The 26,570-nt window shown below is 34.2% G+C and overlaps 1 protein-coding gene across 1 annotated transcript in view; it reads right to left on the minus strand.

Annotated features, from left to right (window-relative positions):
- Positions 1–26,570, minus strand: part of NDUFAF2 (NADH:ubiquinone oxidoreductase complex assembly factor 2) — a gene marked incomplete at both ends in the record, with an annotated part of 133,448 nt that overhangs the window by 53,639 nt on the left and 53,239 nt on the right. The gene's annotated exons all lie outside the window — the stretch shown is intronic.

Genomic DNA, 26,570 nt, shown 5'->3' on the forward strand with positions numbered 1-26,570 from the left:
CATTTTTAAATGAACCCAAGATATAGCAGTTGCTATAAATAACATTTTTTCTTTGGATATTGCATATCTCCTCAGATGGTAAAAGAATTAACAGGAAAAATAAAAGATTTAATTTAGAACTAAATGTTACCAAAAAAGCAATTTCTAAGCTACTACAAAAATTTTAATTTCCTACCATAACATGCAAAATTAATTTTGGTAGATTAAATCTAGATTAGGAGCAGAAAAGGAGCAACCAACTAATCTGTAAGGCACCATGGCTACTAAAAACCACTTTAATAATCAACAATATGCAACTTCTTCAAACTCTGCATTAAAGATACCAATAAATGGCTGCTGCTACTATGCAATGGACCACTCTGTTGCTACTCTATCCCTATAAAAGAACAGGGTAAAGAAAAAGGTGGAAAGGGCATGTGATGGGAATAGAAAGCCTGCTACTTTTATTTTTCAATAATAAAAAGTTGTTCATGTGTATTACAAGTTCATATAGAAGGCATAAAACTATCTGGTATTTTTCTTCTGTTTTCAGAAAAAGTCTTAACTCTATTTTTGAAGGAAGTTTTGTCAAAATGATAATTTCCAAACATGTTCCTTTGTCACGGAACCTCTGGACCTGGAGAAACCTATTCGTGGGAAGGCAAGCTGAAACAGAGAAAACATTATTGGTGAGTAATGATGAGGGGAGGAGCATGGATTAACAATGATGAGACAGTGAGGGAGAGGAATCTGGGCCTTACAAAATACTACTTTTGCTTCCAAGGCCAACTTTACTGTATACTAAATAAACTGCGTGACAGAATTAAATTGATGTTGTTACCTACAAATCTCTCTCCTATACTACCTGAATTTCTACTGAGTATTCTGCAGACAAGGAAATTCCTGGGAGTGACCATACAGGAGAAAGAGCCACATAAGGGTAATACAAGAAGAGGGAGTAACTGGTTTTATTTTCTCTGCCTTAAGAAGTAAAAGGTTGGGATTTCATTGACAAGCCACTGATGATGGATAATAACTTCAAAATATGGGATCAGGGAATCTCTTCATTTCACTTTGGACTTATTTAGTAAGGTTGATATAATACTAACACCAGAGGTTCCTGAAGTTTTATGAAGAGGGGTTACCTTTTGCTAATCTTATCCAGTAAATTTATAGTAGGGCAGGAAATTAGTATTAAAGTACCTAAATTGTAGAGACAAGGGTCAGGATAAAATGAACCTGTAACAATGACAGCTGCATCACTCTAATAACAGAGACTCAATACATGTACATGTATTTATACTACAATGCTATTTATAGCCACATATATAAACATGTCATAATAACAAGTTACCATAAATTTGGTATATACTAAAGTTTGTCTACATGAGATTTTAAAGTGTTTAAAAGACTCATATAGTCTCTTCATATATAGTCCTTATTTAAATACCAAGATAAACTTTTAGGAATAACAAGCACAGAAAGGAAAATAATTGTCTAACACAAAAAATAGGATTCTGGAATCATGTGAGTGTTCTATAAGGTTTTAAATGTACATCAATAAAATTTAGCACATAGAGAGAGGATTGAGGGGCCTATCATTTCGAGTACTGCCACTAAAAACATAAATTACAGGCATATCTATGTGAATGACACAAAATTAACATTATATAATTCTCCCAAGATTTTTAAAAATCAAAAGTCATACTTATTTGTGTGTATATAAAAAGATAGGAAGAGTAATCCATGAGTTAGTCACAACTAATTCCTTGATAATTGCTGAAAAAAATCTTTACCAATAGGTATCAAAGTTATGTAAAAAACATGTACCTATATAAAATAAGACTATTACTTTATTGAATAAATTTTATATAATCATCTATAATTCCCCTCCCCCCTAAATTTTAAAACCAATCCTAAGTAAATCCTAAGTAATCTCTTAGGAATGGTTTATAGACAAACAAACAAATCTGTTGTAGAAGTCTTCTCATGAGACACAAATGGTAGCATACCAATTATGGACTGAATGCTTGTGTTTCACCAAATTCAAGTATTAAGATCCTAACTCCAAGGGTGATGGCATTAGGAAGTGGGGCGATTGCTAAGTGATTAGGTTATAAAGGTGGAGCCATCATGAATGGGATTAGTGCATTTATAAAAGACACACAGAGAGCTTTCTCCGACATGTGACATACAAGAAGACAACCATCTACAAGCCAACAAGCAGGCGCTCACCATATGTACAACAGACCTGCCAGAGTCTCGAATTTAGAATTCCCAGTCTCCACCACTATGAGAAATAAACGTTGTCCAAGTCAGTCTACAGTAATTTGCTACTCTTTTCCCTAACATTTTTCTAAAATCATTCTTCTGATAAAAAATACATTCTTAGTGTAAACACATATCCTTAATATAAATATGTAAATGATTCATTAGTTTGAATTTTAAATGAATTTTTTAAATAATTGTTTTAGCTTCAATGAGAAATATTAATTTATATATATATATATCATAAACAAAGCTTTCAATAATCATGAAGAGTTTAAAGGGATTCTGAGACCAAAATGCCTGGGAATTATATATGCTGCTAGGAATGAAAAAAGAATCTTTACTATAAAGTCAAACCACTAAAAGGAAAAATGAATAGATGGATAAATTGGGACATAAAGGTGCTGTTGCTTACCATGGTGCTGAATAGTAAATATAGAACAATAGTAAATACAGAAGCTTTGAAACTATCATGATAAAGAATGGTTCTAGTAGGAATCATTTTTTTTTTTCATTTACTTGGAAATAATTTCCCTTTCCTCTGCATATAGGGTGTTCTTAAACCCGTGAAAGGTTGAACAATATTTATGTATTAATAGGATGGTTGGTTTAGGGATTATAAAATTTTTAATTTGGTACCTCCAAATATTGTCTACCTAAGGCCTCAGTGACCACATATGACTCTTGACAAGTGCCAGTTGAGGCACGTGATATCAATGGACCTGAAGGATGAGATATCAGATGTAGATCCCTCTCCTTCCCATATCCACTGCTTCTTCCCCAAATCATCCATTGAGGCTAGGGCAAATATATGAGCAACCTTCATGTTCAAGTTTTACAGCTTCAGAACTCACAAGATACCTGTCATTTGACATTTTTGTTCCACCAGCACCAAATCTAAAGTGGAAGCCCATATTGGTTGAGACTCACAAGCACATGGATCCTTGGTGAGAATTTCCAACTGTTTACATCCAGGTTATTATTTCCCACTGGTGGGGCAGTGTCAGGAGAAATGAATGGAAATTGGAGGTGACTTGGAGTGGAAGGAGAGGATAGGGTGAGCAAGATGACATATCTCTGAGATAACTATCCCATTGTAAATCATTGTCAATCAGGCCTAAGCCCCCACGACTCAGAAGATGTGGTGAAGTAGGTATGATGGTCTTTTCTGACTGATGTTTGGCCAGTAACCCCTGTGGCAGGGATCAGTGCAACCCGGTGATAATTCTAAATCAGTTTGTCTAGTGATATTTAAAAAACTCAATTTTGCATATGAAAGAAGGCTTAGAAGTACCAATGCATAATATATGAAAGTGAGTTACTGAGAGTCAATGACCACACTACATATTATCAAATTTGTAGACTATGGAGGTTGTTATTCTGAAACAATGCAAATTAAAAAACATCAATTAAGAGAACTAAAATAAGAATTCTTACATTGAAAACCATTTTTACATATGACTTAAAGAATAATTTGACTGAAATTACTCAGATGTAGCATCTATTTATTAAGAGGCAATAGTACACCAGTCAAAGTTTAGAAGCTTGCCATAAATCATCTCTTAAATTTAAAACAACCTGTACAAATAATAAAAAAGAGGCATAGGGTGACTAGCTTATCCAAATGTACACAGCTAATTAAAGTAGTATAAACCAGCACTTAAACTTAAGCAATTTTTTCTGATTCCCAACTGTAAGCATTTCCATTTAAGATTTTAAAATTGGCATTTACAAAGTTTGCATACAGTATCATTACAGATATCCAATTAAAAAATTAAATTTTATTCATAATTATCATAAGCTCTTATTTTCCCATTGTGATCAAATGACATATTCCTACTTGAAAACATGGTGATTTTATAACTTGACATATTCTTCATATATTTACGTGAACATGGAAGATTAATTCAGTGGGTCTCAGCAGGTAATGCTGCTTTTATTTTTTTTAAGTAATTAAAGAGACATTTCAGATAAGCTCTAAGAATTTTTAAGACTGCCAACTAGTTGAATGGATTACCAAAACTCTTAAGAGTGTCTCCTTATTTACAGGTTTCCCATGGGGGAATTTCAGCTTCTCTAATAAAATCTGAAATTATATCAAAATATTTAGTTTTTCTGAAATGCCTTATATAATACAGTTTAGCCTTTCAGGACCCAAAAGCTGAAAGGTTTTAAACTAATCCAGAAAGACAGCAGAAAAATCTTAGAGACCAATTTCCTGTGTTAGTGTAAACGTTTTGTGGCAAGTTTACAGCACACCTACTTTTGTTTAAATCTGACTTCATTAACTCTTCTAAAAGCTATAAATAAAATTTGTAAAAATTTAAGTCTGAAAGAAAACATAAAGAATATCACAATTTAAGAGAAAAAAATGAACCTAATGCAAATTTTGGTGCGTGCTTTCCACATGGACAATAAACTCTTATTAACTGTTTATTTTTTTTTAAGTTCCACAGTAGTATTATATGCAAACAAAAACTTAAAGTTCTAAAAGCATGTTACTGAACCAAGAAATATAAATTGAATAGTCTATTGCATTAATCTAGGAAGATTTACAATCAAAAGTTTAAATAGGTTTTCTGATTATATTACCAAGTCAAGCATAAGTCTTAGTTACGTCAAGTGTTTTACTTCCCACTTCTGTGGAAATTATACATTGAATATAGCTATATTTTTTAATGAAGAAAAAAATCTGAATGCACTGTAAAAAACAATCTAATCTTTCAAACTGGAAAGAATTGTCCATTTTATGAAAAAGAATGGTTAGAAATACAGTTGAGCCACACCCCGCAAAAATAACTACTGAAAAAGTAACCATTAAAAAGAAGTAACCACTTAAAATAAAAATTCAAATGATGGAGTCATGAATATTTAGTCCATGAATAATGTGCTCACTCTGAAGAACTGGAAGAGAAGCAGACAATTCAGGTTTTGATTGATGTATAGGAAATCAGTTTTTGAAAGTACTTTATTCACTGTATACATTATATAATTCTCTGTAAAGCTAAATTATCTTCAAAGCATAAAGCACATTTATAATTGAGAATTTGAGCATTTAACAAATTAACACAAAAAACTAATACTAGGTGATTCTGCTATGACTGAATCATATGACATCTGTCTGACAGATGAATTGACATGTCTTAAATATGCATAAAAAGGAAATGGGAGGGGCTAAAATACTCCTTAGTCAAATTAAACAGGTTCTAAAATATATTATATGGAAATTCCAGGTTTTAAAAAGATCATAGTAAGAGGAAAAATAATTTCAGTTTATAGTGGTGGCTTTTAACTAAAGCAAATTCCAATCTCTTAAATCCTTAATATAAAAAGGAATAAAGTTTTCTCTCAAAATAAGGAGACACCCTTAGTATATAAACTAATTAATTATTTGAATTTCAGAGTCTAATTTGAATACTTAGAGCGGTTAATAGAGATAAAAACTAAAAGAAATTAAAAAATGGTGGCAAATATTATAAGAATCTAGATAATATAAAATTTTGCCACTGTAACACTTCAGTTTAGTTCAAACCTTATTTTTCAGATTATAAATGTAGATGATATGTTGATTATTTGATTTTGACATCAAAGAGTTTCATAGAAATCAAGTAGTACTTGGTCATTTATCAAAGATCATAAAAGAATCAAAGACTGTACTGTTAGCTACTGTTAATTATGACAGACTATATAACAGTATACATATCAGCATTTTAGAGAAAATATAGTATATTTTGTGGTGCATTAGTCTTAATTTTAAAATATATTTCTATGTTAAATCATGATTACTAAAACCCTTCATTAATCTTATTTATTAACAATTAGGCACTACTTACCATTAATGAATAGAAATCTGTTCTGGCATATATAAATTATCTAATGAAATGTAATATTCATCAGTTTAACAGCAACTGTACCAGTTATGAACCTGATTCCTGAGTATAAAACCTGGAATTCAGGGCCTCCCTGGTGGCGCAGTGGTTGAGCGCTGGGTTGTGAAGCTGCCCGCAGCCTCTGCAGTGCTGGTTCAATCCCTGGCTGCTCCCCGGCCACCGGAGGAGGGTCCCACATGGTGCACAGACCTCTCCTGCCGCCCGCTGCTCCCCTCAGCAGTGTACTTCGGTCCTTCTGTCTGCTCTGCTCCCTGCTCTGGCTCTGGTGAATTCTCTCACCCTCCCGTGCTTCTGACTGTTCCCAGTGCTTGTATAAATAAATAAATAAATTTAAATAAATAAATAAATAACATTCTTTCTATTAAAAAAATAAAATAAAAACTGGAATTCATATGCGGTTGAGAGGTATCAATAATTTTCATATTCTGTTATACAGTCTGTCATTATTAGTAGCTAACTGTGTGCACTGCTTTTTTCATTTTTTAATTAAATGTGTATGTTTTTAATTGAGGTTATATTTGGATACCCCCATCAGGTATTAGCACCATAGTGCACCTACCACCAAATGGTCTATAACCCACCACACATAGTCCACTGTGCTTCTTTCTTCTTTGTTTCTACCCCTCCTCCAAAACCTCTACCCCCTTGGGACTTCAGTTCTATAGTCAGCTATCAAGGGTTCTTTAAAAATATCTTCAACAGAGGTGGGATTTGTGAAATTGTTCAAAGCAGAGCTTCTGCGGTGGAGTCAGGAGTCCAGAGTACCATCTACCTTTTCTCCCCTTCCCTTTCATGGAGGCAACCTCTTCTTCCTAGCACTCAACAAGCCCTTTGAAAAATCACTGATTTTTGACAATCTATACCTCCAAGTACTGTACTTTTGATATTATGAAATTCATCTATGTATACATATTGGTTCCCTAAAATCAAGGTCTTGTGAATTGCAGGAAGGCCATCCTGTATTTTGCTTCTTTTCCAACCCTATATTTCATGTAGTTTATCCAGAAACCTGTCACAAACCCCTGAGTAATCAGGTATAAGACAAAGTAGGCTTTTTCCTGAAATTCTATACTCCAAAAAGATACTCAGTTGAAGATCTATAGTTTAAGGTCAGAACCTGACGTAAAGCCTGCTTCAGTGTTCAGCCAGGATGAGTTCAGTGAGAAATCATTCTTTCACTTTGTAAAAAAAGTCCTGAGGAAGAGATTAAAAAGTGTGAATAGCAAAGAGGGAAAAGAAGTCTTTGATTTACCAATCCTCAAGGAATCAGGCCTTCAGCTAGATAGACATTCTCAGTATTTCCTTCAGTCCCTCAAACCTGGAGATTCCAGTGAAGGGGAAGAGATTGAGGTAATTTAAGGGCAATCACAAGTGGGGGGGGGGGGGGGAGAAAATTTCAGCAACTTATTGATAGCATCCCATTATCTTAGTCATTAAACTTTCTCTATGACAAAACTACCTTGGCTGATAACTAATAAAATTGGAGGACATATATTTTACCTTCATTTACTACTCCCCTCACTGGTAGAATGACACACTAATAAATTGTGATTTCATCAAAAGGAAGGCTACAGTAGCATGAAAGGGAAAGGTTGTTACCATTTTGCTTGTCAAGGTTGTAATAAAGACCATTCATCCATCTATTGTTATCTACTTATTCCTTATTTCCACTTGTTCAAAAAGATGAAGACTACAGTCACAAAAAGTTAAGATACTTTAATAATATCAGGGTACCTCCAAAAGTATGGTGCACAAAAAGTGAGGGCTGCTCCTACTGGTAATACATAGTGGTAATACATACCAAAATAATCAAGTGACTGGACTTCTTATGCTAATGTAGTGTATTTATCAATGTTATCAAACTCATTCAGGAGATGAATGTAATTATTTATTAACAATTATGTGTATGGTACTTATTAGACACTTTCATTTCTTATTTTTGTTTAATTCTCATAGCAATCTTCATTTCTATAACTGAGTAAACTGAAGTTCAATAAAAATGTTACAGACAAGTGAATGTGTGTTTTGAATTATATCTAATTTTCACTTGCTAACATAAAAAAAATCTACTAGTATGGTCACCTCCTATGCTACACAAACCTCATGTGTCAACATCTCACACATAAAGTTCATATTACCTCCCTTCCCCCCCCCACCTCCCACCTCCCTCCTCTCTTTAACAACCCAGTTTAAAAACACTTTGGATAAATACCTTCCACATCCCCTCTCAGCTTTGCACCATAGAGCAACCTAACTATCATGTGACAATGACACCCCCTATTGGCTGGCGAAGGGATTGGATTAATGCAAGATAACATCTGCTTCCTTGCCCCTCAGAAAGACAAATGCATAATCTACACTCCCCTTTTCTTCTATTTTTTATTATTAAACCCACATGAAAAATTTCTCAGCGAATATCAACCCACTTACATTTTTTCTCTCATATATACGTATAAATATATACACACATATTTTTCTTTCTTTCCCTTTCCTTTAAAAATCTGTTATTGCATCTTTCTTGATTCCATTGCTAAATAATGTTTTTGCTAAAATACAGCAATTCAGGGCCTCCCCGGTGGCGCAGCGGTTGAGCACTGGGTTGCGAAGCTGCCCGCAGCCTCTACAGCACCGGTTCGATCCCCAGCTGCTCCCTGGCCACCGGAGGAGGGTCCCACTTGGCGCGCAGACCTCTCCTGCCGCCCGCTGCTCCCCTCAGCAGTGTACTTCGGTCCTTCTGCCTGCTCTGCTCCCTGCTCTGGCTCTGGTGAATTCTCTCACCCTCCCGCGCTTCTGACTGTACCCAGTGCTTGTATGTATGTATGTATCAATCAATCAATAAATAAATCTTTAAAAAAAATAAAATAAAATAAAATACAGCAATTCAGATTAATTCTGGATTAAAAGGGATTTGAAAATTATTCTAGAAAATGAACTACCATTTATAAGACAATTTGTATGGAAAATGTGTTGAATTTAAACAAGCACCTTTGCTGAAACTCAGAGTTTAAGCAATTTGAAGATTGGGAACCTGCTATATTACTAAAACTTATAAAAGTGTAAATCTACACTGGGGTCTCTAAGGCATATAAAGGACTAGAATGCTGGTACAAAGCAATACTACAAATTATTTCTCAGCTTCCTCAGAGTTGATGAACACCTGCCATGTTCTCTGGAATTTGAATCTTGTACATCGTGGACCATTCAAATATTTAACAAAATTTGCTATTTTGCAGTGACTCATTAAAGTTACACCAATGTTGCAAGAGAGAACAGAGTCCATTATTTTAACTTTCATCTCTAGTATGAAAACGAACAGAATAGCATCTGTAACTCTAACCACTTAATGAGCTTCAATAATAAAGTTCTTTCTACATAATCTGTAAGAATTCAAGATAATGGCTATTCAATCATCTTCAACATACTACTTCCAAGATTTCCCTGAGCACCACCAGTTCATTCAGTCAGAAAGAAGAAATTACTGAGAAACACAGATGGGCCAAGAGAGAGAGTGAGTCAACTCTTGTCCACTCACAATGCCTTGGAGAAAACTTAAGTCACATAGTCACATCTAAAATTTCAAAGGAAGCTGGTAAATGTGGTCTATTTCTCTTCTCCAGGAGAGAAATGTGGTCTATTTCTCTCCTTCTTCTCCTCCAGGAAGAAGGAGAAAGTGGATTTTGGTGGAAAGCTAATGGTCTCTACAAATATATTCATAAAGTGAAATAAACTGAATACTAAACCATATCATTTTAGCCCCCCAAAACTGTTTTTATTGAATTAAATATCTGATAAAATACTACTACCCATATTTCAGCACCATTGTAATACAACAGAAAAAGGATAAAATCAAAAAATGTCATCAAAGTCAGTTGCATAATATCTACTTTTAAAAATTATGAGTCATATCAGATATTAGTACTAAGGATTATTATAAGAAGTATAGTTTTTTTCTTATAGGTCTAAGAAAGATTAATTATATTGATCCAGTATTACTGAGTCGGCAGGAAAAGTAACACTCTTCTACAGTGTTTGGAATGTAACTCAGTCAGTATGAATTGTAGGACTATTTCCTTTTCTAGATTGACTACCAAGAAGCTTAGGAGTGTGGCCACAAGTTATCTCGAGTGGGTAATTACATGAAATGTCATACATAAGAAATATGTACTATTTAGAAATAAAAATAAAATGAAGTTATTTTTATTTTTAGAAAGCAAAAAATAGTTATTTTCCTCCAAAGTAGCTGTTTAGATGACTGAGTTCATAGCCATTGTGAAGATCTGCTCGAAAGATGGCCCTTTTTTTTAAGTTGGCTGCTGGAAAGTTAGACTTGCATTTGAGGCCCACTCTTAGAAAATGAGCTAGTAATTACAGTTTATAGTAGAGTCTCATATTCAGGTCCACTTCTCCCTCAGCCTCATTTTACTTTCTCCGTTCACTGCAATTTTATGTCTCTGTCCTTGAAACCTCGATCTCATGTCTCTTCCGGAAAAAGAAAAAGACGTCTCTTACAACACAATTTTATTGTGTCACAACTTTAACACTCTTCCTATACAAAACAAAATTCTACAATGCATGTATTTTTCTTTAAAAGTAAAAATCTGAATTATCCATGCTATTATTTACTCATTTAAACAATATTAAAATATATTTGTATGCAATAAATATTTATATACACATACACACAGACAACCAAGTCAAACACTGTACTACATATGGGAAACAAAGAAAGAGGCTCAGTTGATCACAATCTAGTTCAATGGTCCCAGTATTTTTTTCCACTATGACTCACATTAGACAAACTAATGCCTCTCATTCTCAGAGGCACACCAAGACTTAGGCTATGTACAATTCTCAGCATGATAGCAACAACTTTGTCACTTTGGCTATTATTGATTTGAGACATACTGGTGGTCTCAGGATTAGATGGTTAAAAACGGATTGACAACAATACAACAGAGTATAAGAGAGAAAATGCTGTATACTATGACACCACTTAGAAATAAAAAAAATAAATAAATACAGAAATATGTAGTAAAGACAATGGGAAATTTTCTGTAAGAGAAAATATGAGTTGGGTAGGCAAGGCAAAGGAGGAAGAAAACAAGGATTAGAAGAATCATTCTAGAAAAGAGAAAAGTTAAACAGATAATTGGATTTTACACAGTAAAGATGGCAAAAAATATTTGGGGGCATTTGAATACCTGCTGCTTTGTACTATATGTCGTCTTTTCTGCATCACTGAAAAATCAGTTAATCCACATGATCGCATTTTTAGATAAATGAAGCCAATTTCTTTGGAAAGCAAAATATATCCGGCCTGACCATTTTCATGAAAATAATTTAAAAATACTTTAGATTCTTTTTTTCTGCCTAATAAATGAAACAACCTGCATGGACTTATTTTCCATATGTAGTATACAGTACATTTTAACATAAGCAGATCCTAATGAGACTGGCTTCTGACTTTTAAATGACCCTACCACATTACAGTAACTCAGTTTTTTTTATTGACAGTCAGTATTATGGCTTCTAACTAGTGTTTATCACCTTTTTCTAATCTCTTATGTGTAGATCTGCCAGGAAAACTGGCAGAGAAAGGCGTATCACTGAGCTTGCTAAATCCCTAATCTATTTTTGTATACTATACCAGTAGCTCTGGTCTGAGGAAAGCTGTATTTGTTACGATGTTCAAAGCAAACACACAAATTCTGTGATTCTTTTCCACACTACCTTAAGGAGATTTTTTTTTATTGGGTTTTGTTTTCGTTAATTCCCAAAAAGTTTTCCTGAGCTCTCAAAAGCCTTACTTGAGCACTGTCATTGGGATACAGTGTAGTAGACGCGTCAACCAGGTTAGTACTCAAATTTCAACTTTTTCTATACTTGCTTAATGAGATTGTATGATCCATAATAATTTTCTCTGTGTTGTATTTTGGTTTAAAATGTACTGAATCTATAGTTAAAAGACTTACACAGTATTGTAAACCAATGATACCTCAATAAAAAAAAATTTAATAAAAAAGTAAAATAAGGGGCCTCCCGGGTGGCGCAGCGGTTGAGCGCTGGGTTGCGAAGCTGCCCGCAGCCTCTGCACTGCCGGTTCGATCCCCGGCTGCTCCCTGGCTACCAGAGGAGGGTCCCACATGGCGCGCAGACCTCTCCTGCCGCCCGCTGCTCCCCTCAGCAGTGTACTTTGGTCCTTCTGCCTGCTCTGCTCCCCGCTCTGGCTCTGGTGAATTCTCTCACCCACCCGTGCTTCTGACTGTACCCAGTGCTTGTATAAAAAATAAATAAATAAATCTTAAAAAAAAAAAAGTAAAATAAGTATACTACTCTACCTTACAACCATTAGGACCCAGCAAAATAGATACTACCAAAATCAACAGCAGCAACAGAAAATAACAAACGTTGGCAGGGATGTGAACAAATTGAAAACCTTATGCAGCATTAGTGAGAATGTAAAATGGTACAATTACTATGAAAAACAATCTGGTGGTCAGTTCTCCAAAAAAAAAAAAAAAAAAAACAGCTAAAAATGGAATTACTATATGATCCAGCAATCCACTTCCGAGCATACCACCAAAAGAACCGAAAGTAAGGTCTCAAACAGGTATTTGTTAGCTATGTTCATAACAGCATTACTTATACTGACCAAAAGGTGGGAGCAACCCAAGTGTCTGCCAACAGTTGAAAAAAGAAAATGTGGTATATCCATATAATGGAATATTATTCCGCCTTAAAAAGGTGATCATGATATATGCTACCACATGGAAAAACCCATATGACATCATGCTAAGTGAAATAAAGAAATCACAAAAAGATATATTTGTATGATTCCACTTCTCTGAAGTACCTGAAATCAAATTTCTAGAAATAGAAAATAAAATGGGGTGTTGCCAAGAGCGGAGTGGGAAGAAAAGGAATGGAAAGTTATTGATGAATGGGTATAGAGTTACAGTTTTGCAAGATGAAAAAGAGCTCTGGAGATTCACTGCAGAATAATGTTAATGTACTTAGTATTACTGAGGCATACACTTTAAATTGGTTAGTATGGCAAATTGGATGTTATGTGTGTTTTACTATATGTATGTTTTACAGATTTATGTATATACACATATGTATGTATGTATGTTTTATATATGTACATGTCTTCTTACAGATTTTGTAACCATTTTAGGGAGTGGTCCCCTCAAAGGAAGTAACTGGACATTTTAAAGGACATGGGCTTAGGACAGAAAGCGAGAAAAAAAAATGAGCATGTTTTTCTTATATTAATACCTATAATACCATTTGAAATAAAAGGTTACATGAAGATAATGATTCAAATGATATATAATTAAAGCTATAATCTATAGGGATGCAAATTTCTGATATAATTTCAAACTATTTAATTTTTAAGATCAATATATATTTGTTTTTCAATATGTATTGGCTCCTACAGAGATATGATATGGGCGGATGGTTTTACATTGTATGTTATATCCAAAGTAACTTGAGACACAATCACAAATCCTAAAAAAGTGAACCTGATCATGAATGTTCTTCAGCTTGATTGCTTCTAGCAATGAGTAACATCCAAACCATAAAAAACAATGAGGAATGATACATCCCCATTACATTGCTTCAAGAAAAAAACATAAATGTTACAAGAAGAATTCTTATTTGGGTGTTAGGATTAAGATCAATTTTGCTGAGACTGGGGAATTAGATGGCTTGAAGAAAGCTCTCTGGAAGATAGCTTTTGACAACACTAACCTCTAAATGTAAATTATTAAACATTTCCATTACCCCTAAACACAGTAAAATTTGCTGATTCGACAAGAATATTTATTTTATAACTCTAATGCCTCGTTCTTCATTTCATGTAAAAAGAAAAGCTGTCTTTACTTTTGAAATATCTTAAGGTATCTTACCTGATTAAAGGCTAGCCTCATTTTAAACTCAATCTTCTTTTCAAAAAGTTTGAGAATGTACTAACCCCAGGTTAAAAAAATAATTTAACAACTGAGTTATCTGACCAGATGATATGAATATTTGTCTTTCCTTGATTTGAAATGGATAAACAAGCAAACATGTCTCCTTGGTTAATGCCATCCAAATGTCATTTCAAAACTTTCCAAAGTATAAAGGAAATGAACTTTTTAACATAATTCAGGTAAATACTAGTACTTAAAAAAAAATTAGATATTGGCCCTACTCATATTTACACTTAAATTTGTTATATGAAAGAGAAATGCATTCATTAATTAAGAAGAAGGCTAGTTTGAGGGGAAAACGTGAAAAGAAACAAATCTACCTTGATTTTTTTTTAACTTCATGTTCAATAAGTACCTTTGGAAATAAGCTTTGTTCATTCATTCCAGCTGCTATGAAATAAGGACTATAAAACTATTGACAAAGTGCTAGAAAGGTTTTCCTTTCAACCCAGTGACAAAATTATACCCTTACATAAATACCGCTTAAGCGAGAAATACACAGCATCAGCAAAACACTTCATTTTATTCCTTTTACTTTTCCTGACCTTAATATTTCAGTAGAAAACCCTACCAGGATGAGATATTACACTGGGAATGGTTGGATTGATTCTCTTTGAGATTGTATCGTCTGTGGCAGGTTGTAATCCTACCTGACAAAGAAAAGGTTTTTCATCATGGTTTAGAAAACATGAAACATCAGAGAGAAAGACAGGAAAATGGTTGTTACCACCGTGGGCATCACACACCTGATGTAAACTGTGAGTTGGTTCAGAAATTGTTTAGGTCAACCATCATCTCAAAGAGTTACAGCAGTGTCTTACTTAACAGTTTTCTACAAATACCTAAAGATTTTTAGAATGCCTTAACACCAGTCAAGTTGAAAAACAAATATTAAATAACTTAGATTTTTGTTTATTTTTTACTGCAATTGGTTAAGGGAACAAACTCTGGAGTCAGATCATTTGGCTTTGAAATTTACCAGCTTATGTATTTTAATATTACTTAAATTCCTGTGCCCCAGTTTTCCTATCTGAGACAGGGATAATACAGTAAAATAGTGGGTAACTTTAGTAAGGATAACATGAATTAGTTATTACTATTATTATCAATTATTTGTTGGTTGATCATAGCTTAGAAGTCATAGCATAAATCGAATAAAACAGTTTTATATTGAACTTGAAGAGTTAACATTCATACATCACAGGAGACATCAAAACAAAAGAAACAAAAGGTTTGTATTAGTGCTCTCCCTAGGGTTCTAGAAGGCTGGTGAGAGTAGAAGTTCAGTTACTGACCACTGTCAAATTTTGATCAAAGTCAAAGATTATATTAAAAAAAGAAAACCTGGAAGTTTTGCTGTTGAAGGATTGGGATGGGCAAGAAGAAATTCTGATACTCTTGAAGCTCAGATTGCTCTAGCACCATGTAGGGCAAGCATATTTTATTTCCATTCGGAAAGTGTTAGCAACTTCAAGATCAACTGAGCATTTCAGAACAACTGGCAGAAGGTTAAAAAAGGGAAGAAATTGTGGGGGTGAGGGCAGGAAACAAACATAATTAAAGGCTAGGTGTCTTTGGAAGTATTATTACCTTTCTCATCATGGAGAGTCCTTTCTTTGGGTACAAGTAAACTGCAAAATAAAGCAGCAAAGCCCACTGTGTTTGTTGCCCACCTAAATTCACCAAGCACAGGGTGAGTATGGAGGGATTATTTGCCAGGCATGGTGAAAGGATGCTAAATTCACTTTGGTTTGATAAATAGCTAAGCCACAGGTGATCTTGAATTATGGTAAATTCTAGTTCTCACATAAAACACACATCCAAACTGCTAACTTCTTCTCTTTCCTTGATGTGGTGTCATTACCCAAAATTCTCAGAAGAGCTAAGAAATGGCCATCAAAGATTATGATTAAATAGTAACTGTAAGAGTTAAAATGTACAAAGGAACCCACAAAATAGTCTCTGGATCCTAAAAAAAGGCAAGCTCTCATATTTTTAGAATGCCTTATTTGAAGTTTATTATTTCAGAAACAAAGTGACAAGAGTGGATTAAAAAAAAAAATCTTGCACTGGAAAGCCCTTCCTATGCACAACAGGAAGCTCAGAAATTTTTAAGAAAGAGGCCATATAATTTTATTCATAGAAATAAAGTTTTGGGAAGCAAAAAATACATGCCATTAAACAAAAACAGAAGAGTAAGCAAAAAATTGAAGAAAAAAGATGTTTAAACAAATGAAGTGAAAGGGCTGCATTCTCCTAACATACAAGCAGATTGAACAAAAAGAAGAAAAAGTTATAAAACTATGGACAGGACATTGTTTTCATACAAGAAAGAAATACACAAAAAAGGCAAATAAAGATGTACAACCTCTCTAATTATTAAAGAAATATAGATGAAAATGATACCCTCATCTGTTAGACAAAAACATAGATAGCATAAACACAGAAATACAGACAATAATACTGCTCATCCCTGTTAAGTGCTCCTCTTCACTTCCTTGTGTCCTTGAGATTGGGCTACTGGTATAGGATTGTGAGCTGAAGTAACACATGTCACTGCTATTTGAAAATATTTAATTTCTATCAAAATGTCCTTCAAGCTCTCTTCCTCTACTGACATAGCTGAAGAGGTCACATAGTCTAGAGATTATAGCTACAGCACAGTGGAAGATCTCCATCAGGCTGGTACTGACATCACCCCATCCTTAACTTGGAGTAAGCAGATAAGAAAGAAACCTCTGGGATTTCATGGTTATTCTGTTGTAATAGCATAACTATCTATCTGACTAATACAACATCACAAATTGCAAAGCAGTTACTTCAGGAGGATTAGTAAGGATTATGGTGGACTTTTGCTGTTTACATGAACTTTTTCTTTTCTTTTTTTTTGGGTACTACTTTTATAAGTAGAAGGAGGTTAAAAGATAAAAATTTAATAATTAAATGCTGATATCCAAAGTAGGAACATTGATAACAATTCTCCCTAGATATGCATTACTAGATTTAGAGAAATATTTGTTTAGGTTAATACATCTGTCTCTAGATGACTGCCCATAGGGAAAGCATCCTCCCGTTCATAAACGGCATCTGGTAGTGCCATATTGGATTTATTGGCAATATTTAGACACTAAAGGTCATTATTACTGAACATACAGAATTAGGATAGATAGCACAAAATAAAAATAAAAAAATAAAGATCAGATGTTTCACTAGTGAATTAAGTACTTTGATAAGGAAAAGGAATTTATATAAAATGTATCCAAACTGCTGGTAGTAAATATTACTCATAAGAGGCTAAAAATTCAACAAGGATCCTCCTAAAGCTGTCAAATATAAGACTAATCTAACCTTACTTTTATCAACTTGATTTTGATAACACAACAGACATCAAATTACTCATAAAAACATGTCAAGGGCTGTATTGGGAGGGACAAGATTCTGGAGAAACCCTTTTCTTTTTCCATCTAGCCCTCCTTTTCAATCAAAAGAGCTCTGCTTTTATTTAGTGTTTTTTCCACTAGTATGCCACACGAGATTTTATCTAAGAAAATGACCTGGAGCTAAAAGATAGAAAAATCTTTTATCTAAAATTGTGATTGTAGGGAGATACAGACATAAAATATTAAACTCCATGAAGAAGATTACATTAGCGTGCTTTCCTTTTGAATGCTAAGCGGTTACAATCTAGGAAAGGATTCTAATCACTGCAAAGCAAACATCACTGCAAAAAGTTAAAAAAACAAACATGAGCAAATAAACAAATAAACAAACATAATGTATAAGATATAAAATGACCAGTGGAACTGTACAACTGATGAGCCATGTTCATTGAACCTAAGAACCTATTCAACCAGCTCTTCATAAAAGTCTATACATTTTATGGCCCAGTTTCACTTGCATTGGTAGTGGAGAAACAGGTTTACTGGCGAAATGGGCCAGAGTTGAACTCAAGGATAGACACTGGAAAGGCAGAGTTGGAAACTACTGAGATTACTATAGCCCTTTTGATTCAAACAGGTAAGGGTTACATGGGAGATATATTTCATCAAGCTTCATAATAAAAGACATGTTCCTTTCTGGAAAGATAACCTCAGAGAATAAATAAGAACACTTTATGGAACAGAACTGCATACTCGTCATGCTGCCTTACAGGACAGGGACCAACTTAGAACACATCCTTCCTAATGACAGAGCAGCAGGTTTGATGGCTGATAGCTGTCAGTAGTTTGACAAAGTTATTCCAAAAGCTAATAACATTGTAAAAGCAGTAATCAGAGCTAGTCACACCAATTGAAAGCATTCATTTTTATATCTGACCCTGTGTTTTTACAAGGCACCTGGATACACTGGAGAACAACTGGAGGCAAAGAACAGGGGTGAAATAAAATTTAGAAGCTATATCTTCTACAAAATGTTGGAAGAACCACAAAGTTAATTTACTAATTGGAAGACTCTGAAGGGAGATCAGAAGATTCTAAGACAAAGTACATGGAATCCTTTTTGTAAAATGAAGAATATTTTTGTAATGTAACCACTGTACACATTTAAAAAGCTGTGACTCTGCAAACTATCACTATTTGCAGATGATATGATAATATACATAGAGAACCCCAAAATCTCCACAGAAAAACTAATTCAACTCATCAATCAATTCAGTAAAGTGGCAGGATACAAAATCAACACGCAAAAGTCAGTAGCATTCCTATACACAAACAATAAATCTGAAGAAGAAGAAATCAAAAAAACCATCCCTTTTATTATCGAAACAAAAAAAAATCAAATATTTGGGAATAAATCTAACAAAAGAGGTAAAGGACCTCTACAAAGAAAACTATAAAACACTGTTAAAAGAAATAGAAGTAGACACAAAGAAATGGAAAGACATCCCCTGCTCATGGATTGGGATAATAAACATTATTAAAATGGCCATCCTACCAAAAGCAATATACAGATTCAATGCTATTCCAATCAAAATTTCAATGTCATTCTTCAAAGAAATAGAACAATTATTGATGAAATTCATATGGAATCACAAAAAACCCCGAATTGCCAAAGCTCTCCTGAAAAAGAAAGAAGGGAATGGAGGCATCACACTCCCAGACTTCAAACTATACTACAAAGCCATAATCATCAAAACTGCATGGTATTGGAACAAGAACAGACATACAGACCAATGGAATCGAATAGAAAATCCAGAAATAAACCCACAGATTTATGGTCAACTAATCTTTGACAAAGGAGCAAAGACTATGCATTGGAGCAAAGAAAGTTTGTTCAATAAATGGTGCTGGGAAAACTGGGTCGCTACATGCAAAAGAATGAAGCTTGACCACTACCTCACACCATACACAAAAATCAACTCAAAATGGATTAAAGAACTAAACATAAGACCTGAAACCATAAAATACATAGAAGGAAATATAGGCGAAACACTACGTGATTTGCACATCAAAGACATCTTTACAGACACATCACCCAAAGCAGTGATAGTGAAGGCAAAGATAAACAGCTGGGACTACATCAAATTAAAGAGCTTCTGCACAGCAAAAGAGACAATAACAAAAACAAAGAGAAACCCCACCAACTGGGAGAACATTTTTGCACCCAACACTAATGATAAAGGACTGATCACAAAAATCTGCAAAGAGCTCATGAGACTCAGCAACAACAAAGAAAATAATCCAGTCAAAAAATGGGCGGAAGAGCTAAAAAGAAACTTCTCTGAAGAGGAAATGCAAATGGCCAACAGGCATATGAAAAAATGTTCAACATCACTTGTAATCAGGGAAATGCAAATCAAAACTACCATGAGATACCATCTCACACCAGTGAGAATGGCACATATTAAAAAAACTAGCAACAACAAATGTTGCCGAGGGTGTGGAGAAAAAGGAACTCTTCTGCACTGTTGGTGGGAGTGCAAACTGGTCCAACCACTATGGAGAGCTGTGTGGAGATTTCTGGACCTACTAAACATAGAGCTTCCATATGATCCAGCAATTCCACTCCTAGGTATTTACCCAAAGGACACAGAAACATCAATTCCAAAGAGCACCTGCACCCCTATGTTTATAGCAGCACTATTTACAATAGCTAAGCTTTGGAAACAACCCAGATGCCCCAAAATAGATGACTGGATGAAGAAGATGTGGTACATATACACCATGGAATATTACTCAGCATTCAAAAAAGATAAACACATGCAATTTGCAGCAACATGGATGGCGCTGGAAGGGACCATGCTCAGCGAAATAAGCCGAAAGAAAAAGAAAAATACCGGATGCTCTCACTCATAGCAGGAATCTAGAAAACTTAAATAAGGGACCAGGAAAATGAATAACTATAAGAAAGTGAAAATCAAAATCAACAAAAAACTATGAACCAGAGACACTTTTGGGGGGGGGTGGGAGGGGAGGGATTGGGGTCAGAATGAGGGGGTTGCAATTGTATGGGGAATATAAAAATAAAATTTATTATTTAAAAAAAAATGATTTGGGAAAGAAAAATCCTGTATTTGAGGACTGAAAGAATTCCCAAAAGGAAAACAAAAGAAAAAAAGACTAGTAAGACAATTTCATCTTTTTCAAGTGAGAGTAAGTTTCTGAAAAAATAAAAATCAAAGGAGCAATCAATATTAAGAAACCAATCTCATTTGCCCAAAGGTTTGGGATAGATAAAGTCCTATTACTTGACTGAGGCCAAGCAATGAGGTTTGTAAAATGAGTCTCAAGAGAAAAGTAGGAAGGAAAAAAAATAAATTCTTGGGGTGAGCAATCTATATTAAGGATAAAATCCTTAAAATCATTTTAAAGACTAAAATCCCCGAAACCCTCACAATAGCAATGAACTCTTTCACACATTTTTTTCTCTCTCTTACATATCTTCAATTTAGAGAGAGAAATGAAGATTTCTTACCACTTAGTAAGAGGGAAAGATCAGGAATCTGATACAATAAAAATATTTGTGTGTGTGTGTGTGTGTGTGTGTGTAGAAGAATTGGGAGGGCCAGACTTGCGGGGTGAGAGGATTCACCAGAGAGAGCATGGGGAGCAGAATAGGTGAATTTACTGAAATACACTGCTGAGGGGAGCAGCGGGCCATAAAAAAGAAGAAGAAGAAGAAAAAAAAAAAAAAGCTGTGACTCTGCCCTTACATGCATTAGCTTTAGCAGTGCCTGCCATGGCAACTTATACATAGCAGTTGCTGTACATATTCTCTTGATTAATTCATATCTGTCTCCAAATGTAACTGTCCTTAAAGTTGAATTCTGTTTAGTGGATTTTTCTTAAAGCAGAATTCACCAGCAAGTTTTTGAAAACAGGATATTCTATCTATGTGAGTTATACATTCACATGTTTCAAATACAAAGCATCAAAGTGGAGCACAGTGAAAAACTCCCTCCGATGCCCATCTTCAATCTGCTCAGTTCTCATCCCTGCACATGCACAAACACACATACAACAGGCAATCCCTCTTTATTTATCCTTCCAAAATTACTTTTATACACACAAACATATAAATGTAAATAAATCTCTATATATTATACACACATACACAACGTCCTTTTTGTTTTTCCACGAATGACTTGCTCTGCAAACTGCTCTGAGCTTTTCTTTTAAGTAAACAATGCACTTTTAAAATTAATACATAAAGCATGTCCTCATTATTTTTTTTACAGTTGCACTCATTGTGCATCTGTACCATTATTGATGTAACTGGTATTCCAATAATGAGCACTTCAGTTTGAGAGAAATTTAAAGTACAATCATGAAATTATTTGAATAATTATAAAGGACCAACAAATTTCAAACCAAGGTAAATAATCTAGAACTAAAATAGTACTGTCACAGTACTGGGCTAATTTTGGTACTTAGAATAATAGTTCTAAGTCTAAAAATACAAATACAGTTCTAGAAAAGATCTGAGCATCTTAGTGACAAATCTGTTTGCTCATATATGGACTGTCAATATCAGATTATTATGGATACCTTTACTGATATGATTCATTCATGATATGTCAGGGAAACTGTAGGGCTTCAAGAAGCATATGTTTGCCCATGGCTGCAACTGGGATTTTTATTTTGATTTGTAGCATGTGAAAGCAGTATTGGAAAGCAGAAAGAAAGTAACTATCAAGTGGCCCTTAAAACCTTCACTGTCCTCTAGGAAACATGGTGAACAAATATCTGAAAAGAAAATCTTCTATTAACTAAAAACAATTATTTTCTCCTTATTAGTAGAAGCTGAATGTTTTCCCATGGACACAACTATTTAACCATTACATATGATGTTTATTCACCTGGTTGGATAAACTTAATTCTGCTTATAATTCATAATTAACTCATTTATGTAACTAAAAGAGTAATATATTTAAGTCTTTGCCAAGTTTTAAATTTGGCATCTCTTATTCTAGTACTGGTACATTTCCTGTAATGAGTTAAACAATTAATATTTATTTATTTTTCCAATTAATATTTCTTAGCAATAGTATAAGAAGGGTGAGAATTTAATATACAAAGACTGGGAATCTCTATATATTAAAATTCATGAAAAAAAAAATGGGACAATCAAAAACTAATACCACCTCAAATAGTCATGAGTGCTTTTATTGGCAATATTTCAACTCTTAAGCAAGAGATAGTCAAAGAAACAATTTAAATGTACTTCTAACAAAGAGAAACCCCACCGACTGGGAGAAAATTTTTGCACACAACACTAATGATAAAGGACTGATCACAAAAATCTGCAAAGAGCTGATGAGACTCAACAACAACAAAGAAAATAATCCAGTCAAAAAATGGGCAGAAGAGCTAAAAGAAACTTCTCTGAAGAGGAAATGCAAATGGCCAACAGGCATATGAAAAAATGTTCAACATCACTTGTAATCAGGGAAATGCAAATCAAAACTACCATGAGATACCATCTTACACCAGTGAGAATGGCACATATTTAAAAAACTAGCAACAACAAATGTTGCCGAGGGTGTGGAGAAAAAGGAACTCTTCTGCACTGTTGGTGGGAGTGCAAACTGGTCCAACCACTATGGAGAGCTGTGTGGAGATTTTTGGACCTACTAAACATAGAGCTTCCATATGATCTAGCAATTCCATTCCTAGGTATTTACCCAGAGGACACAGAAACATCAATTCCAAAGAGCACCTGCACCCCTATGTTTATAGCAGCACTGTTTACAATAGCTAAGCTTTGGAAACAGCCCAAATGCCCAAAAATAGATGACTGGATGAAGAAGATGTGGTACATATACACCATGGAATATTACTCAGCATTCAAAAAAGATAAACACATGCAATTTGCAGCAACATGGATGGCACTGGAAGGGACCATGCTCAGCGAAATAAGCCAGAAAGAAAAAGAAAAATACCGGATGGTCTCACTCATAGCAGGAATCTAGAAAACTTAAATAAGGGACCAGGAAAATGAATAACTATAAGAAAGAAAATATCAAAATCAACAAATAACTATGAACAAGAGACACTCTATGGGGGTGGGGGGCGGGGAAAGGAGGGCTTGGGATAAAAATAAGGGGGGTTGTAATTGTATGGGGAATATAAAAATAAAATTTAAATTAAAAAAATAAAATAAATGTACTTCTAACTAAAAACAATTGTATATGATTTAGAGATATAGGATCAAATCCTCCAGGTTTACCACACAACATCCACCACCGAAGCATTGAAAAACCCTCCACCATAGTCCACTGTGCCCCTCCCCACTTTGGTCTACTCTCTCTCTTTTCCCATCTGATAGCCTCAATTCTAGTCAGATTTCTAGGGTTTGTTAATGGTTTGGTTTTATCCAACCTTTCAACATCTGAACATACTAAATTACTATAATTATATTACTTTAAATTACATTTTTAAGTCTAAAATTCTGAGTTAAATTGTGGCAAACTGGATGTTCCCTGAAGAATTAAGATTGAAAGCTGTTCAGAAGTTTCATTTACTTTAAAAAAAACCACTTCAGATCTTATCTTTCATATAAAGGGAATGTAAAAGTGGTAGTAATGGTTAGCATACCTTTATTTATACACTAGTTATTTATACACTATTTCCTCAAATATGCAAATTTAATAAAAATTAACATGCTTGTTCATGAAAAAGTTTTGGAAACTTAAGAAGCAAATTCTTAAATAAGAGTGTCCACACAGTTATATAAGGATAAATATTTGAGGAATACTGAATTATGTGCCTACTTGGATGACTATGACATGGTCCCATCCTAGAGTAGTTCCGAGTTTAGTGGCATGACAGAAAAGTAAAAATAAGCAGTATAAGTTTATGGGAGAATATTTAGAAATACTATCTTGGTTTCCAGGGTTACCATAACAAATGACCACAAACTGGGTAGCTTAAACCAACAGAAATTTATTCCCTCCCTGGAGGCTACAAGTCTGAAATCAAAATGTCGGAAGGGCCATGTTCCCTCCAAGGTCAGGGAGAGTCCATCTTTCCTTTTCTTGTGGTTTTGGCATTCCTTGATGTACCTTGGTCTGTACTGGCTGTTCACAACAAATTTCTGCTTTCATCTTCACATAGTCTTCCTCACTCGTGTCTATCTCTCTCTGTGCCCGCTCTTCTCATAAAGATATTAATCACTGGATTTAGGGCCCAGTCTAACCCAACAGGACCCCATCTCACTAATTACATATATAAAGACCCTATTTCCAAATAAGGTCACATTCTAAGGTTTTAGGCAGACATAAACTTTTGAGGAACATTTCAACCCATCACATTGCCCATGTATGAGGGAAAAGCACAAAAACAAAAACTTGTCAGACTGTAAACTTCAACTTAAAATGTTCTACAGTTGGGCCTCCCCTGGTGGCCCAACCGCTGCGTCCATTCTTACTTTAGCAGATCTCATCAGAATTAAGGGTAAGATTGGTTTTCTCTCTGATGAGACATCACTGACATGTTATTTGACTTTCACTGAACAGAATTATTTATACTTACCAGAAAAGACAGAAATATAACTAGTCACAATCATTAAAAGAAAAGACCAGTTCTCCCATCACCTGAGGGATTCTTAAAGGCACCAGAGGTCCTCTAAGTTAGTTTGATAACTCATGATCTAAGTTAATTGGCAAAAAAGAGATCTTTATCTATACCATTTACGAAATAATATTGCTCTGATATAAAATAATAAAATTATTCACTAACATTTGGTCTGAAACTTGGGTTTAATTACTAGTTTTGAGGAGGTGAATATCTATCTGAGTTTTCGGATTAAAAAAGATTTATGTCAGAGCATTCATGGCTTCCAGTTCTTTTTGAAAAGATTATTTGTTTTGTGAAATGTATAAAATATCTGATAGATGTTATACCTACTTCAAAAACATGATTTGTTAGAAAATGAATTCTATAATAAACTTGCTACAAATATGGTATAATCCCATCTCTTTTTTCAACAGTAGCTTAAATAATGCAAGTACAAATGCCACTTCCTTAAATATCTGATGGGTCCTCAGCACTCTGGCATGTGGTAGCTTTGTCCCCAAGCTTTTTTTTTTGGCCTGTCAGCTGTGAGAAACAGTTTTCTACCAATTACTGTCACAATATGAATAAATTCAAAACTGAAAATATAAGCACTGAATATTTTCAGTAAATTTATCCCAAAACTACATCGAAATAGGGATTTAACATGTAAACAAAGAACTTAGCAAGTAATAAGGAAGAAGCATTGCATTGTACTTTATCTTCTATAAATAAAAACACAATATAAGAAAATAAAGAAGAAGGCATTCATGCACAGAAGAGAAATGAGCAATTGACAGCAAGCATATGAAATGAAAAGAAAAAATTGCAGTTCTGAAGAGAGTATCAATTAAGAAATGCAATTCCCAAAATAATGATACTAGTTTTTGCTAGGTTTTTCCACTTTCCAAATGCTTATTTATGACTTAATAACAAATAATTTTTAAAAGATTTATATAGTTTCTCTCTTTACCACACACCATTTCTTTTTGGTACATAGCCCTAAATAAACATTAAGTCAGCAGTTAGCTGCTAACATGATTTTGGCTTAAAAGGTGCGTAAGAAACATGCTACAAAAATTAGTAACATTCTTAGCATTGCTAATGAAACTTCAACTAAATAAGATACAGTTAGAGTCTCACTCCAAATTGACTCTTGGCCAAAAAAAAAAAAAAATTGGGGAGGGAGGAAGAGGTAATAAAAATTCTCAGTCCACAGGTATGAGCAATAAATAGCCAGTATGAACTGGCCATGTGTATATAACCCCAATGGTCCGGTCCATTAACTTATAACAATTCTCTGTTTGTTTTTAATAAATTTGTACTTATTTTAAAATAGTGAAGTTGAACTGTTAAATTGTATTATTTTTTATTTAGGTAAGGTTGGCTTACAACACTGCATATAATTAGGGGTATAAGTACACCCTTATACCCCTTTTCAGATGGATGGAACCACATCATGT

The sequence above is a fragment of the Talpa europaea genome (genome assembly GCF_964194135.1).
Source record: "Talpa europaea genome assembly, chromosome: 5".
In the NCBI taxonomy this organism is placed as follows: Eukaryota; Metazoa; Chordata; class Mammalia; order Eulipotyphla; family Talpidae; genus Talpa; species Talpa europaea.